Genomic DNA, 14,804 nt, shown 5'->3' on the forward strand with positions numbered 1-14,804 from the left:
AAACCAAATAATTTGTATATAATGAATACACTAACGGTGGGTAACGAATCGCAATCAATGCCTTACGTTTTTTTTGATGAAGGAAACTACCCTATTGGCCGCCACAATGTCGCATGAACAGCTAGACATCTCAATATGTCGCCAGAGATTGTGTAGCACTGCCGCAGGAGAAAACGGAAGCGGTGGGGGCGGGTAGGAGTCAAAATGACTCCATTCATAGTTCTAGGAGGGGTGTCAAGACCGGTAATCCTAGTTTTCATGTAACTCATCAAACAAAAACCTATAATGCATGGGAAAAGGTAATACCATGAATTTTGAAGAAAGTTAAGAAACATTGACAAAGGCATAGATTGGATAAAATCAGCCGCCTTAGTAAATTTCACCTGACATCTTTTTCTACGTTGAATTTCTACTTGTATCTTATCATGGTCATTATTAATGGTTAATTAATGTCTTATATTATCTTATATGTGGAACGTGTTGGCATAGGCGGATCTAGGGGGGTGGGCACGGGGGCACGTGCCCCCCAAGACCCTTGAAAAATATGCAAGAGTTTTAATGCGGTCCCGTTATCATTGTGTTCGTTTTGTTTTACGGGGCATCCTTGTGCCCCCCCTAGAACAAAATCTTGGACACGGCCTTGCTTGTTCCCCCCCCCCCCCAGAAAGAAATCCTGGATCCGCCCCTGTGTTTAGTGTTAGCATGCTAGTTTAATGCTGAACTTTGTGTGGAGGTACCTGGGATAGAGTACCTACGTCAGAACGATTTTATCGCCACGTGCGAGATCCTTCCCAGTCCATAATAATATTTCCGAGAGCACTCCTCTCAACTCCTGCAGAGCCGGACGAAGGGACTCGAAAACATCGCTGGCACTTCGCCCCTCGTTTGAATTACGATACGCTCCTTTCCGCTCATTTGATTCCAATTTGAAAGCGCATTCATATCTTCACCCTTTGCGTCCTTGTTCTTCGCGTTCATATTGAGTTAACTTTATGAGCTGATATTTCGCAATTTGATCTCGGAGAATTCTTTTTTCGCCTCATCGACCTCAACAATTTTTTTTTATTTTCCAGTCCAAACGTCGGGTGTGTTATGTTAACTGGAATAAATGAAGATTGGAATGAGATTGCATTGTTTCATTGGGAAAACAGATTCAAGGGTCGTGAGTTTCGATTTTCTTGCTGGTGAGTTATGCTTAAGGTTTTCATTTGAGACTAAATCCGGCATTTATATTTATTCATAATGTAGTCATCAACATCAAAAGTGATAACACGTGACCCTAAAGAATAAAAATAGATCAGATTTTATCAATAAACGAAATATGCGATTGTTTTCAGTTGCCTACATATCCTGTTAATTTTCGACTGGAACAGCGAATAACTCTTTAAAAAGTCACGTTTTACAAATGATTTTTGAATCAAAAGGACTGATTTTTATTTTTACCGTATTTTATTCAATGTATTTGGAAGCATCGTTCCTTTATCTTCGTCTTAGTTGTTTATAGCATTCACCCGTGAAACGGGAGATTGAATATTTAAAAAGTATTCCGGGTATTATTTTTTAAGGAAATAGCTCCATCAGTAAATAACCAGAATTATTTGACATCGAGAAAAATTCTCTGCTGCCTTAATACGTGCAGAATTAAAAGGTGATGCGGCTGCGCTGGTGAAGGTCATCTCCTCGCCTATTGAAAACATTCTCATAATTCTGAGCGATATTGTCCTTACTTTCTGTCTTGATAAAAAATTCGTTACCATTTAGTTTTAATCATTTGCCGATTTAAATGAACATTAATATATGATTTGAATAGTTTTCTGTCGAGATGAAGTTGAGTTCACCATGATCAAACACTTTAAAATATTTGTTATTTAATCAGCATCACTGTAGAGATCGAGTAAATTGTCGTTGATATCATAACGCTAATACATACGAATGTCTTTTAGCCCTGTGCTCTATGATGCCTTTTTAAAGAATTTTATTGTTTTATTATGCATATCTTGATAAATAAATTTTAACGTGCAAGGTTTTTATTTTAACAGCCACACTTAAATCCTTAATTTCTAGGAAGAGTAGTAGAGAAGTCTCGAAAACCTGAGGAAAAAGACATTTTAATCGGTCAAATCTGCAGACACCATTGAATAGTAAGAATTGTTGTGGAGATACACGAAAGGAAGTACGGCAGAGGTAGACTACGGATTAGATAAGCGGAGCACGGGATAAAGAATTTAAATAAGTGAATTATTTAGGTGTTAAAAAATTTGCCAATAGATGGAGAAATGAAAGTACAACTGTGTCAAAACCAATCTTAGGATTGATTACTGTTGATGATGATGTTTAACGATTGTATGAGCTTAAGCCCCAAACAGGTTATTTTTATGGGTTTTAATTCCAGGATTTTACAAATAAATTTTAATTTACCATACGAGAGAAGATTGTAGGCATTCGAGATTTGGGTGTGGCGAAGAATGGAGAAGGTGAAGTGGACGGAGAGGAGGAGGAACGACGAAGTGCTGGACATGGTGGATGAGTGGAGGCAGCTTTTAGATGAGATACGGAGGAGACAGAAGGTATGGAGGGAGTTAGTGCTTAGCGGTTAGGGGATGTTGAAAACAGTGTTAGAGGGAAGAATGTTAGGTAAACGAGGGAGGGGAAGGAAAAGAATAGGATTTTTAGATAGAATGAAAGGTAGTAGGTCTTATTGTGCATTGAAGAAGGCAGCGCTGTAGGGAAAGGGAGGCTCCCAGATCACTTCTTTAGTACTCCATTGAAACCTACTTTAATCGCTAGAATACTATAATAATATGTAGATCCTAAAAGCGCTAGCCGAGATGGGAAGAAAACGACTTTTCGAGTTCCGTTTTTACATCAAGCAATTACATCATTTTCCCTCGTGATTTTGGAAGCTACTACGTATAGCTGCGTGAATCAGTAAGGAAAAGAATAGGTTTTTTTTAGATAGAATTAAAGGGAGTAGCCCTTATTGTGAATGGAAGAGGGAATTGCATGATGTAAGGGAAGGCTCTAGGAATTCTTTTTAAGCACTCCATGGAAACCAACCTCAATCGGTAGAATACTTTAATAATAATCTCGTAATGAGATATTTTTCCTCCTCTTTTGAAACAAAAACTATGAGCTTCATGATAGACATTCCCCCTGTTGATTTCCATGCATGAAAACGGCATTCCGCTGCCACTCTTCGCTGCATACGCAGAATGTGATGAAAGGAGAAGGACGAGGGAAGCCTGGTGGGAGGCATTGTTTGCAAGCGCTTTTTTTTCCTTCTTGATCCATTTTTATTTATATTCTCCGGTGCAGCATAAGGGCTCGCTATTTTTATGGTGTTTTCGGAGTCATCCGATGGGGATCCATCGGCTTCATGGAGGTTGGCACTGGATATGTTAAGGGGCACTCTTCGCCCTTTTCTCGCTGAGAGCAGGGGATCTGATTTGACTCAACCTCGGGCCCTAAACTTCCCCACCATGCACTTCCCTCGGCAAGGACCCTGAGTTCTTACGGCCGCCAAAGAATATCGAATGCCCTTCTTCGCCGGGTGTCTTCCAAGCAGCTCTCTCCAGAGAGGGAGTATTCTAGAACACACGGGATGCGAAGATTCCATATCGCAGAGGAAAGGCTTTTAGGACTCAAGAGGCCTTCAATGCAGCTCACTCCCTCGACGAAAAGCGACCCTGGAGACCATCACACTTGCTATTTATATTGCTATATATATTGCTGAAAGTACTTATTGCAGAACTAAGTTAGGAAAAGTGTATATTGTGTCATTTTTATTTATTGTTTGTACGGTAAAATATTTCTAAGAAATAACGATTTTGCCCGCAGTGCATTTAAGAATAATGACTGCGATATATACGTAAGAGATTTAAATCAATACTTTAAATTAAGCGTAAGGCATAAAATAAAATTAACTGTATTTCTTTGAAAGCATACATTATCCGATGTAAGTAACATGCCTTTCGAACCTTCTACAGCTAGCAGGAGACCATACCAAAAACAAGGTCGAAGGACTCTGCACTTCAACAATACTATAAAACGACCGTTGTCAGCAGGCCTCTAAATAATTATGGGAGGTTAGGAAGTGGAGGCTAGGGATCACCGACGGCTCTTGCCTAGAAATAGAGTTTGTTTGTTAATAAAAGAGTCCGTTTCCCTAATCTAAGCACACGATTTAAGTCCCTTCTCCATAGTGGTATATGGAATGCACTCAAAGAAAGAAACCTTTCAGTGCACCTCTTGCAGTGTCCAGCGATTGCATAATAAGAGTCATTCGTAGCAATATTTATTAATTTTACTTTCTGGTGATTATTTTCTATCTCTATTATACCTATTATCCACACATAAAAGTGAATGAGACCATATTGCATCCACACGCTTGCCGCGTCGCCGTACTCTCCGCCGCTGCCGGCCAGAACCGGAGTCGACCGCACGCTCGAAAAAACGATTAAAAATTCGGGGTTACAGGTTGGTGCAAGGTTTTACTTTAGATCCAAAATGTAGAAGCTTCATAAAACGACGTGGTATTAGTCACTTGGCGGAAATCTGTGGTAATATCTACTTTTTCTGTACGTTTATGTAAAAAAATGGGCTGAAAACAGGCTCCGCCATTTTGTTATATATCTATGGTTATTGATGAAACAAATCTTTAAAAACCCTTCAAATGGAATAAAATAAGTGTCAAATAAGATGTTATAACAGTTTTGTCGATAAATCTGTTCATGAAACCACAGCACGAGGATAAAGTTGGCAATTTTCAGAAAAAATTGAGGGTGGTTGTTTTTCGCTAAATTTGTTCAAATTTGACCTCAAATATATTGTTAACGTGTAAACGAGGAAAGAAAAAATCTGGAAAGTTATGCACAATTTATTTGAGAATGTTTATGCGAAGTTTCAACTTCCTAGCTCAAAAAAATCGATTTTGAGGTTTTGGCCAGCATTTTTCGATTCTAGCCCACTGTGCGCCGTTGTGATGATAAAAATTTTTTCCCACGCCTATACTTGCTGCAATTAAAATTAGTGAAAAACTTGTCGCCGTTTGATCAAAATAATAACTACAAAATGTACTTTCGATACGATCAAACAGCGTTTGATATATTATTATCGTTCTCCAACATTTATAGTACGGCAATGCATAGATTTCTATTTAATAAAACAAAGATCAACCGCTGGTGTAACTTGTCGAGTGATGCGATTTCCGCCGAAGTAGAGTGCTCCAGCACGTGGACCGTATTCTCTTTTTAATATTTTTCATGATTCGAATTTTTCTCCGCGTGGTTCTCCCTACGACCCAAGAATCCCAAAGCCGGAACTAAATCCTTCTCTATTGCAAATCTATGAACTTTTCTCTCTTCCTTACCTCTCTGGAAGTAAACTTCAGCCATCAATCCGGCCCAAATTGTCCTCCATTCAAATAATCCAGGACGCTCAAGCATTCTCTATCCGAAACGTCCCTCGAGAGTTGTTCTTCTGAGGTTTGTTGGCTTAGGTTGTAGTGGTTAAAGGTTAGTCTCTCATGAAAGGTGCGCTGAAGCTATATTATTATATCTCTGTCCCTTGGCTGAGGCCACGTGGGAGTTCATACCTTTAAGAGTTCAATCAGACGAGGGAGGAGAAAACCTCTAAGCCTTACTTGGTCTAAGTTTTTCGTGTTCTGTCTTTTTGGCTTCCGTTATCTTATCCCATTGGATTCGCTCATTGGTGCAGTAAATAGTCGGAATAATATGCACAGGGACGTAGATACTTAAATCTTGGTTTCGTTGCCATTATCGATCGTAATATTTCCACACAAAAATAAAGTAACATATTTGCTAGCCATGAGAAAAAATTTGTTCTTTATCCTATTTTTCATAGATTACAATTTTGAGTTTATTCCTATGATTTTTTGGAGTTAAAATCCCGAATATGATCGTCAAATTTGTCGTACTTGAGTGCTATAAATGAATGGATTTTTCCATAAATTTTAATTCAGTCCCATCATGATCGCCCAGGCATTGAAATAGAGCATTTGATTTTCGTCCATAAAAAGAAGCATACAAAGGGAATAGGAAAAATTGAGATGCGGCTAAATGGCTGGGACTAAACATAAATAACAAAAGTGACAATTACTCTCCAGTTAAATGGATTTACTCAGGGTATTAATTTTATAATCTTTCCTTTATCTTCCAAATCTTTATTTTGACAAGTCAGGATGACTTTGAATTCAAAATGTGAATATTGTAAGTCGACGTGACTCTCTTGTTGTCGCCGTCCGAGGGAGAAGGATAGGAAAAGTCGCGCAGAAAAAAGGAAGAACTCACATCGGGAACAATCACGCTTAATTATTACTTCATTAATAACACCCATACCGACTGACTACCTTGCCGCCGTCTTCCTCTCGTCAGCGCATCATTCTTCAGCTATTGGCTCGGATACATGATCCCGTTCGCGTTACTTGTTACCTTTCTCGCCCATTCTCCTCCGGCGGCCGAAGGGCTGAGGGTGGTGTGCTTTGGAAACGAAAGGAAAGGAGAAAGTGCTAAGATTGGGTAGGAAAGAAATGAAGGAATAAATATGACGACAATCCCTTACATTCACTCCTTCGCTCCCCCCGCATTTTCCGCACAGTAATTTCTGCAGTGGAAAAAGACAAATCTACACTCTAATCTATGAAATCAATCGATAGTTATTTTAAGAGGTTTTTAGAGCAGTGAATGATCAAATTTTTCTTCATTCGGCTTATAAAAATATCTTACAACTTAAAGCTTAGTTGTGATGAAAAATTATTGCGTATGCATTTATTTTTATTGCTTCCGGAAAAATGATTGAAACAACTGTTGAGGGGAAAACTGTGTTACTGCGGAGAACATTTATTTGAATAACTTTGAGCGATCCTCTTATTATTCACTAAAGGGGAGAAAGGTACATCGAATTTTGGTTTTTCAGATATCAGGTGTAAGAATTTTCATGACTATCATAAAGGGAACAAGGAATATCTCCTGAATAACACTAAGTTAGGAGGTTCCTAATAAAATTATGTCTGTTAGAGCAAATAAAATTTCATCATCATTAGTCAACAATCCTAAGATTGGTTTGACGCAGCTCTCCATTTCTCTCTCCTATCCGCTAATCTCTTCCTAGCTACATATTTATTCTCTTTTACATCCTTTATAACCTGTCCTATATAACTCATTCGGGGCCGTCCCTTGCCCTTTTTCCCTTCCATTTGTCCTTCAACGATTGTCTTCATCAGACCATCGTGCATCGCGGCTGAGCTTTAAGCCACCGAGTGCGTCCACCGGGTTGCGGATGGTGGGTCAACCTCTAGATATAGAGGTTAGCTGCGATATAAGCAAGTTTACTTGTCGAATAAGCAGTCTTGGACAAAAAGCGGCGGTTTTCCGAGGTGGTATGGGTCTATCCCTGGGTGAGATAGGCCATCTAAATGATACACTAAACCTGTGAAGATACCGTGACTTGGCGATGAGAGGCCGCCAACAATTATGCCTCACATCACCCGGAGGAGAGGGTAGCAGCTCTTCTTCATATGAGTGAAGGTGGAGATCACGATGGTCAGTACAGCGACACTCATTGCACTTCAGGCGTGGTAACATTTACTTTAACGGCTGTAGTACTGCGATGTGGAGGGCAAGGGGAAACCACCACATTATTATCCCGAGGAGGCGCAGCTACTCCAACTTTAAATTAAAAAAATAAAATTTAATTTAGAAAATGAGGCAATGGCAACGAGATGCAATTTCAATTCCTGTGAGTGCTCTTGTTGCAGTTGATCCATTGATTGTTTCCATGGTGGGTCCGACGCAAAACTTTTGACACATTTCTACCGCTTCGCGTCTGAGCTAGAATTTTGCCACATAGCAGTCGCGAACCGTATTCATACATATTCTAGTTAGAAATTTTCTTGTGCCCCTCGACCAGTTGTATTTCATCCGTGACATTGATCCCTTAAAATTATTGTAACCTCTTGAAAATCTTGAAAAGATCTTGAAATTTTCAGGGTGTATTGAATAGACCTTTGTAAACAATAATACCATCTGAAATTAAAGAGAAAATGATTAGGAGAAAATTTTGAGTTTGAAATTCAGGAAAATATTGACAAGAGTCTACGTCATATATCCTTAATACTTGATTTAAAAATTCATTTTAATGCGATTAATACGTCACGAAATAATGCTGGTCGATAACACAGGCCAACAAAAAAATTTTGTTTGAAAACTTTTTTTTATTTTAATAGCTGATCCTTATAGATTTTTATATGCTGAATCCAAAACTGCCCTTAGTTTTTTTGTATCACCCATAGTTTCTAAGCGATATGTATTTAATATTTAGTCTAATACCCCTATACGGTATACAGGGAAATCAATGAAACACTGTGTTTCATCATAACATTTTTTGTATTTACTGTTCACTACATCGTGATAAAATTGTTGCGTGATAATACAGGGTTCACTTCTCAACTGGAATTGGTCTAGATACATTTACTTTCCCTTTTTTCCTTGAAGCTTCTTGTGTAGCTTTTTCTGCGATAAATCGCTTGCTGAGCTTCTCGGTGAAGTACCAACAGTAATCCCCCATTATCTTCGTCCATTAGACCTACTTTTTCAATATTATTATAACTATATAAAGCTGTTGAATTCTACAAATATTGCTCGATTTCATAAATTTAACTTTAAAATTTGAATAAATGGCGGGTGCTACAACTTTAAAACCATAATATTTGGATTCAGCAACTTAAAAAATATAAGAATAAGGTATTTTCAGTAAAATGTTTTTTTCATTGTTGGCCTCTGTAAGCTTATAGATCGATCTTAAGGGATGCCATATGCACTTGTGCTTCCCTTTTAAGCGATATTGTGTGGTCTTCCCACCCTAAGAAACGTGGAAAAATAATCGTTTTCATCAAGGTACGATTCCGTTTAACGCTACTGAAATTTTATTCATTGCCGTGCCGGAGCCGCCAAAATGTTTGGATTGGTTCATTTTTCGAGAAGCACCGCATCGAATTTGTCAACACAGATGAAATTCAAGCTGCGTGGCCGCGAATACAATCAACCAAACGATGAATTTTCGATTTCCGTGATCGTGCTCTGCTGGGAATTGCTCCGTAAATCTTTTGCTCTCGCGGAGCCGACGATGCGGGAATTTTGGCACGTGTCCCTGCCACGTGGTGCGATAATGAATAGTTCTCATTGGGCATTCCCGAGCCAAAAGATTCGATGCGGTCAGTGCCCACGCTATACAGCGGATTTTTAAGATAATAATGACAATTCCACTTTCTTCGCTCTTATTAAGCAAGCCTTCTTATGATTCGGTTTTCTGTCAGGAATGTAAAACATTGAATTTTGCAATGAGAATCATTTCCATTTATCGGTTTCTTACCCCAAGATTTTTAGGGCTTAGTTTGCTATTTGATGAAATCAGAAATCATGGTGATACGCCATCTAATAGATAAAAAATATCTAGTACAAGATATCCCCATACGGAAAAATATCCAAAACTGACGAATTGAAGCATTTAAGTTTAATGAATTAGGAGGCCTTCAAATATGCAATGGCCTGTTTTTTTGTCTCACAGGTTGTTTCATCATTTGTCTTTGGCCACAATCTGGCAGCGATGTAAAGGCTTGCACGTACCAATGACCCCTGGAGTTGCACTGGCGGGCTTAATTTACAATTACTCCTGGTAGGGCCACCATTCCGGATAGGTCGATTAGAGAGAGCCTGACGAAAGGTTGTCCACGTGATTCTGTCACGTAAGAAAAACTGTTACAATGGAATTGGGAAACCTAACCAACTTTATTTTCCCTGAAAACATTAAGTAACATCAAATGAGCCTCGGAAACTCATCAAACCGGACATGTCCGCAAATGGCGGGTTTTGTTTACGGCAGCCCGGTAGGCAAGGCCCTCGAGGTCGTTTAAATGCGAAATCCTTGCAGAAATTTATCAGCATCAGCAAGAAAGAAAATATCAACAAGATGGAGTAGAGGAAGAAGGCAGCAATGAATGTAAAGAGGTGGAATGTGAGCAAAATGATAAGGGCGAGGAAGCTACAAAATATAAACATGGAGATAGGTAGGATAGATATCTTAGGATTATGCAAAGGGAGTCGGAAGGATGATGGAAGGACTACTGAAGCTATAAGTGTTGTATATTGGTGGTGGGGAGGAAAGTTAACGAGGGGTAGCTTTGGCATTAAATGGGAAGCTCGGTAAGAGAGTATTAGGTGAGCGATAGAACTTAAGCGGAAAATTGAGGAACTACCTACCAATCTTGTGGTGGTTCAAGTTTACATGCCCACCAATAAAAATAAGGGGGAAGAAGTACTTGAGGTGTATGAAGTGTTCGAAGAAGTATTAAAAAAACCAGGCAACAAAAATCTAGTAGTAATGGGGGGCTGGAACTTCCCAGTCATGGAAGGGAGGAATGGGAACGAAATAGGAAAATTTGGGTTGGGAATGTGGAACGACAGAGGAGAGATGGGAGAATAAGTCTGCGGGAAAAACAAGTCAATCATAAACAAATAAATCACCATATAGGTCTAAGGTGCACATTGAAAAGTCAAAGAGATCTAAGAAGATATCAAATAAACTACTTCATGGTGAGTCTCAGGTTTAGGAATGGTGAAAAAAACCCGCGACGCTTCCATGCGGCGGATTCCGATCTCAGCTTAGTGCTTCTGAAATTCAGCGTTATATTCAAAAGACTCACGAAAATAAGAAAGACAATGAAATGGAATTTAGAAGCTAAAAAGGGTAGTATGAGGAGAAAATATCAGGAGCTAGAGGAAAATAGAGTTCTGCGAGTGTCACTCTGACTTGCATTTCCCACATTTGGTAGCTCTCAAGCAAGCAGACACCTAATTCCTTTCCTGTCGTCTCTCAAACCCTGCATCCAGTGAGGGCGAGCTGGGAACTGCAAGCTAGCAGAGGATGTGGTCGTCAAGAAGGCACGCAGTAGGCTTGGAATGACGAGCATGTTGGCTGAAACGATTGAATCTTAACGCGAATAAATTATAGTGTAATAAAACACAAGGGATAGTTACTAATTCATTAATTCCCTACCTCACGTTCCCTTTGCGCTCTGCGGTGAACCCGAGAACTTTGCAATTATGGAGAAAATTTACAAACTGTAGAAGAAGAGTGGGATAATATTAAATAGAATAGTCAAAGCGGCGGAGGAGTCAATTAGGAGCGGTGACAGCAGAAGGGTAGGGAAGCCGTGGATAACTGTGGAAATGGTAGTGGAAGGGAGAGGACGTTTGCTTTCCTCGTCTGGAAACTAAAATCTGGAACTTTGGAAACTCGCCGCAATATTTGTGCATAAGTTTTAGCAGCATTATTATAATTAATGAGTACCTATGTGCGAGCATGGTATATTTGTTTTTATCTCCATTTGTTCTCATACTTTGAAATGCTGAGAGATTTAATTCAACATCAACAGACTGCAAATTGCATCCAAACCGTTAGGTAGTAGGTGTCACTGCCAATACGGACGTTATTTTGCCATAGCAATTATTTTGTATTCAAAACAGTAGCATCTGCAGTATCTCAGAATTATAAACCGTAAAATTTGAATATATTAACAACTATATGGTCATTGATTTTTTCTGATCACTAAAATCTGTGACTACTCTTAACGCGCAAAGAAGAAACCAAAACGGGTACCGGATGAAGGAGGGATAGAATTAATGTTATAACCCATTTACGGGGAGAAAAGTGAGGGAGAATAAGTTTTTGTTTTCAAGTCAGGAAAAGATGAACGGGTTTCGCAAAGAGCGAAGGAGTGGTGAGGAAAAAAATGAATGAACGATGGATGACAGGAGAATAAAATATCTCCGACTTTAATACGGTATCTCCCTTACAGCGAAGAGAGAAAAAAATAATGGTTCAAGAAGGTTTTTTAACCTTTTTTTAATGATTTTATGATTTTTTAGTATTGGAGGAACAGTTGCGTTGGAACGACGAGATAGGAACTGGTAAGGAGTTAGAAAATATATTTATTCGCGGCAAAACAAAGGGATGAAGCGGAAATTGAAACCGAATATCCCAGTGGGAGTAGAACTGCTTGGTTCTGGACATCTCGACTCCCCCATCGATTTTTCGCGGCGATAAGGTCTCCTGGTGCAAGTATTTTCACGTTATGTCTGGCTACGGAAAGTATGGTTCCCTCTTAAATTGCAGAACCATTCATGAACATCCACGCCAACCTTGTGTCTATTCCACATTTTGTGTTGCGAAAAAGCAGCGTGAATATCCCCAAAAATATAACCTGCACAATAAAGTAGGCAAAAAAAGTTACCTTTATTCGGGATCAAATTTTCCCTGTGCGGGGAAGTTGCAAACCTGTATCAGCGACTCAGATCCGATCTTTTTCAAAATTGAATAACATTAACCATATGCCGCCCGACCCCTTGAGTTCCAAATTTTGCGAAAATTCAGGCTGAATTTGGAGACAAAACCATATTGAGAAGAAATGATTGCAACTGAGCCCATTTTATGAATAACTAATGATGATTATAACTTTTAGCAATTCACAATTATGTAGGTATTAAAAAGTTTATCTCAGGAATTCAATGGTTATGCGTTGGGTGAGAATTACAACAATTTTGGAGTTTAGGCAACGCGCATAACATCCTAATTGTCTAGCTGCGAGTGACATCAGTTCATATTTTGACCTGAAGATCGATAAGCGGGAAATGACTTTCTTTACCAAATTTTATCCCTTTTTTGTCTCAATAATCCCTCAAGCTCAAGGATGGTGATTCCCATAATGATGCCTAAACAGTGGTAAATTTCGTAGTAATGGAATGCTTGAGCGTAGAATTAATATATTTGTTTACTTATGCCGAGAAAAATTCTTGGTTTATTATGACTATCATTTAAAAAAGCTTTTGCAGCTCTCGCATATCTCAGTATTTCTTTATTTAATATGTGGTGAGATTTCCAAGAAATCAGCACGAAGAAATAGCAAAGTGGTTATTATTGCTTGTCCGCCCGAACAGCTCCTTTCCTGTCCTCAACCCTGTCCTCCATCAACTTCATTAGTCTCAGCTGAGTGGTGAGGATCTCTGTCTGTCTCTCTTGAAGGCGAATTCTCTTAAGAACTGCCTAACTGAAGTGCGTGCGTGAAATCCATCAAGTGACATCAAAAATCGCTCTCTTGCAGCAAATATGGCGGCTTCTATCATCTGGTATGTCTCTCAATATCTGATGACGACTTCACTACTGAGTGAGCAGACCCGACAATGGCACTGTGACGCCTGTCGCAACAAAACGTCGTGCTAAACTCGAAAAAAGGTGGCCAAAACCTCAAAAACAATTTTGTGAGCTAGGAAGTTGAAACTTCGCAATCATATTTTCAAACAAATTGTGGCTAACTTGCCATATTTTTTCTTTCCTGTACCGTCACGTTGACAACACATTTGATTTCGATTTTTTCTGAAAATAATCAAATTTATCCTCGTGCAGAGGATAAAGACTTTCAAGTTAAAGTTTAAAAGACTGTTTCAAAATTAACCATAGATATATAACAGAATTGCGGAACCTATTTTCAGCCTGGTGGTACCTGTGGAGGCAATTGATCATCGACGGCTCTTGCCTAGAAATAGAGTTTGTTTGTTAATAAAAGAGTCCGCTTCATATTTATTAGTTTTAATTTCTGGTGATCATTTTCTATCACTATTGTATCTATTATCCAGATTTAAAAGTGAATGTGGCAATATCGCATCCGCACGCTTACCGCGTCGCGGTACTCTCCGCCGCCGCCGGCCAGAACCGGAGTCGACCGCACGCTTGAGAAAACGACGTAAAATTCGGGGTTGCTAATAGATGCAGGAATTTGCTTTATAATTACAATGTAGAAACTTCATAAAACGACGTGGTATGAGTCACTTGGTGGAAGTCGGCTGAAGTATCTACATTATATCTACGCTTATGTAAAAAATTGGCTAAAAACAGGTTCTGCCATTTTTATATATGTGGTTAGTTATGAAACAAAATCTTTAAAAATCCCTAAATGAAAGAAAGAGAGAAAATTAAGATGGCATAACAGTTCTGCCAATACAACAATTCAGGAAACAAGTGTATGAGGATAAATTTGTCTATTTTCAGAAAAAATGGAAATTAAATATATTGTTAACGCGAAGGCAAAGGAAAGAAAAAATCTGGAAAGTTTTCCGCAATTTATTTGGAAATATTTATGCGAAATATCACATATCTATCTCAAAAAAATCGTTTTTGAGGTTTTGGGCATCTTTTTTTTATTATAGCCCGATATACGCCGTGTCGTGCCATGCTAGCCTGAGTCCCGAGTCTTCTGAGGCCACCCCTTCCGACAATCAACTTCTGCGCACGTTGCTACAAAGAAGTCCTTGTTCGTGTGAACGCCCTGAATGTCAAACAAGGTGAAATAATTAACCTGGTAAGTGCCAACAGTGCTTCCTTAAATGATCAATCGAAGCGCCTACTAAAAACAGTGGAAGGCAAGAATGGGGTGGTTTCCTTCATCAAAGAAAAGGAAAGGCATTGGTTGCGATTCGTTAACCACCATTAGTGTATTCATAATATACAAATTATTTGGTTTTAGAAATCCCAGTTCAGACGAATGGCAATGGTCAATTTTAACCGCATTTCAAAAAGGCAAGATTGGCCCCCATGCGATGCCACTCCACGTGACGTCACAGGGACCTAGTTTCTATACGATTAGATAGGAGTTTTACATCGTATGAGATTACCAATGCATGCATGAGGCACAGAGCTCAGAGAAACATCTGTTAATAATCACCTATTAAAACTGC

This window comes from Ischnura elegans, chromosome 10 (assembly GCF_921293095.1).
Source record: "Ischnura elegans chromosome 10, ioIscEleg1.1, whole genome shotgun sequence".
Lineage (NCBI taxonomy): Eukaryota > Metazoa > Arthropoda > Insecta > Odonata > Coenagrionidae > Ischnura > Ischnura elegans.